Genomic DNA, 3894 nt, shown 5'->3' on the forward strand with positions numbered 1-3894 from the left:
TATTTTTGTTGGGCCTATACTCAAATTCACGAACGAAAGCTCCGGAGGGCCAAAAAGAACTACTAAGCAGCATGTCAAAATTTTCTAAATTTACGTCTATTTTAAATGAAGAAATATTTCTTTCATATTTAAAGTTAAATTTTCTGATACTTAAGTTGACAGTTTTAACTTTGGACGAGATGTAAAACTTTATATCGTCCTCGGAAGTATCCCTCGAAAATCTAGATACAAATATAGACTTCTTTGGGGGAACCACAACCAGTCTCCTAGTATCAGACTCGATTACCGGCGGACGGGGTTGAGTAACTGAGTTACTAGTTGAGGGTAGAGTAAGCGTTGGAAGATTGGATGGCGGTGCCACAACTTCAACGGGGGACGGGGAAGATACTGCAGGGTCGTTATTATTAGAAGCAGACTTTGATATACTTTCTTTTGAGGAAGATAACTCCGTTGTCTGTGGACATGGAGAAGAAAGATTAATTAAGTCATTCGGAAGAGTGTTCTGACGTGGAACGGTCCTTTCATTAGACGGACTATGAAGACGCTTACGTTTTGACACACGAATGTCCTTCATAGATTGTACGGTATCTAAGCATTTAAAAGATTTAAATACATTTTCGTAATGCTTAAATTTTTCGGTCAGTACCGACAACTCTCTCCCTACCTCAGAAAACCCATTTCTGGTTTGCCTAAACAACTTAAAGAGATCAACTTCGGTTGACCTGCACTTTAAGCAAGACCAGCGAAGACCTTTGCCATCATTAATAGCGTCCAGAATTCTTCCTGTCAAACCAGCACATTTTAGATGGCAAATACCATCACAGAGCCAGCACGATAAGTAGCGTTCAGATTCGCTTTTGATTTGGCAGTTATCAAGATCACACTTCATATTGAAAGATTTAATAACACTTATGTTAATAAAAAGACAAGCAAAATAAGTTTTACACAACACACACAACAATTCAGGAGCTGATGTATTTAGCTTAAAAATATATGTAGCGAACAGTTTGAGTATCACTGTAATGTGACACTTAATAAACGCAGCGCAAACAGCTGTGACAAGAAATACTAAACGAAGTAAACAAAAAGAGCAAAAAGAAATGTGCAAAAATAGAAACGATCTCAGTTAACTACAAAGGAATAACAACAACAATGATAACAACAAATGACTCGGCAAGATTAGATGTAAGCTAGTGAAATTTAATTAAATTTAATAAAACCACAAAAATCACAAAACTTTCACTTAGCTTCGGTTATTATCACACTAAGATGCTCGTAGGCACTTTTTATAGCAACTTTTACTCAAAATTAGCACAATAAACTTTGCAAAATACAAAGACCAATCAAGGCACAAATAAGTAGAACTTCACAGCTTGACGTTTGCGTAATAATGACACCGACATGTGTATACAAAATTAATTCCATGCTCAAGGAGAAAAATTTTCGTTATTCGAGAAGGGGGCTTGGTACCTCTCGTACAAATTTACTATTTTATGCTGCATATCTCTAGATATGTTCATGGTAGAGACTCATGGAAGAAGATTAGGGTTATAAGAAAAAGGGGCGTGGCACTTCCCGTACAAATTTACTTTTTCTTGCCACATATCCCTGGAAGTGTTTGAGGAAGGATACTGGAACTTGGTATGGAGTTGTGTATACAAAATTTATCAATTGCTCATGGAAAAAATGTGAGCTATTAAAAAAGGAGGCATGTCGCCTCCCATACATACTAAAGTGCCGTACTGACAGAAAAAATGTCATTTAATGGAAAAGGGAGAGCCGGCTTCGGCCATATAATCTAAAGCTCTCATGATGCATACATACCTCTTGAGGCATTTAGCTACAGTACTGAGAAGTGGTATTTTATCAAGGCCAAGTTACTAAATTTGAGTTGGAAATATTAGAACCCGCCGTGTCACCTCTCAAAAGGTTATACGTTCACGCGGCGTATCCCTGGAACCATTTTAAGGTAAACTTAGAGGGATTGATATCTTTCGTATGCCTATCTTGCAGACGAGATTTTATAATTTCATAGTTTTAAGCGGCCTAAATACCTTAACTTGCTTAAAAATATAGAGCTATAACAATATGGGCACAGAAATAAAATAGTATAACATCATTAAAGTATTTTCCATATGTGTATAAAAACGTGGGGTGAAACCCTTGGGTATAAGCTAGTAGAAAAATATAAACAAAAAAAAAATTGAAGTTTGAAAGTTTGGCTCTCATGAGAGCACCGTCAAAATGGCTTCTACCTGAATTTATGTGCCTTGGTGTCAAATCAATATAAATTAGACCCCTGCATGAGTTGATTCAAACTTACATTTTGTTCTATATTGTCGACAGTCACCGCCTAACTTTCTTGCCGTACAGTTGTGCCTAACAAGTGAATACCGCAGTTGAGAATTTTCCGTGAGCATATTTCCGCGTATTTTTCCACATACTTGTTACTATAGGCTGACTTCCAAAACGTATCAATACAATGTTTGGATATTATTATACTGCGGTATTCAAACTGTTTGTATATGCAGAGTTGCGACACATTGCAACCATATACATTGCATATTTTAAATATTCAATATAGCAATGAATAATTTTCCTGAATTTTTCATATTTAAAACACCAATGGTAACCAATAACAAACGAAGCATCAACTTTGTTTCTGATGCACTGATTGCTCTAGCGATGCGTTTGGATAACTTTTCGGATGAATTTTGGAACAAAATACATTGTCAATATTTTGTAGTTCGGCGTTATGGAACATTATACTTTGTACGTATGCAAAGCAATTGCCGTTTTGGAAGTCAGCCATACTCTAGCCTAGAGTCTCTAGGGATGCACAGCAGAGGTGCACGCAGTCGACGTCGCGGGCAAACTGCGCGCACGCGAGCGTGCTAGGCGAGGTGAAGTGAGCTGTACGGAGATGGCATCGTATACATATTAACCACTACACACATATTTTTAAGTAAAAATGCGTGTATGTATGTGTACTTTTGCGACAACTGGGCCAGTGTGGCATCAGGCCACCAGAAAAAGCCAATTTTCCAAAACAAAAGCGCCAAGTTTTTATTATCATGTTTAATAATTTTTTTGATTCAGTAAAAAGTGTATATACATATCCATTTCCTCACGTTTTTATTAATAAATTAATTTCAATACATTTATAACAACGCAAAACATATTTAATTTACCTATTCCTCACATTTTATCCAGTAAATGAGTTCCATCTTAATGTAGAATATTAGTGTGCATTCGGTGTGCTTAAATTAAAAAAAAACCTTTCACTAAATACCGCACAAAGCATTGAATTCGAATTGTTTTGGCTTTTTGGTTTCCCAAAAGCACTAAATTTAGTGCAAAATGCACGACCTTGGCAACAGTGAGCTGAGCACATCAATGCGAGGGGATTGATTTTTGGTTCTTACATAGAACACTGATAAGATTCACAAACTTATCTTAGGACTTAATTAAAATAATCAACATTATTTGTAGACGAATATATTTGTGTTCGTATGAAATAGTAGCTTATGTCGGGAGGCTGGCTTTAGTAAAATGTACCATTTCCTATATTCTTTAAACCACAAGGAATTTTTTTTATGAAACTTTATACGAATATTGACTTGCTAGCATCGCCATTAACACTACCGTCTTTTACGTTTATTTTCCAAGAGTTCTTCAACGACTCGGCGCCAGTGAGTCTTTCGCAATCGTATGCTGCGAAAGGTTCATTATACTAAAGCCAGTCTTCCGACATAAGCTACTATTTTATACGAACACAGATATGTATACTTCCTAATAGGCTTGTAAAATGCCCAATACCCAAATCCCTCGCATGCGTTAATATCGGTAAAAAATTGGGTACGCTCAAATCTGGCATCGCTGCAGCAAGTACAG

The 3894-nt window shown here is 36.6% G+C and overlaps 1 protein-coding gene across 1 annotated transcript in view; it reads right to left on the reverse strand.

The window, feature by feature from the left end:
• Positions 1-3894, reverse strand: part of LOC108358752 (uncharacterized) — a 181723-nt gene that overhangs the window by 117080 nt on the left and 60749 nt on the right. The window lies entirely within an intron of this gene.

This window comes from Rhagoletis zephyria, unplaced genomic scaffold, assembly GCF_001687245.7.
Source record: "Rhagoletis zephyria isolate East Lansing unplaced genomic scaffold, Rhagoletis_zephyria_1.1 Rzeph_scaffold_00292, whole genome shotgun sequence".
Classification (NCBI taxonomy): domain Eukaryota; kingdom Metazoa; phylum Arthropoda; class Insecta; order Diptera; family Tephritidae; genus Rhagoletis; species Rhagoletis zephyria.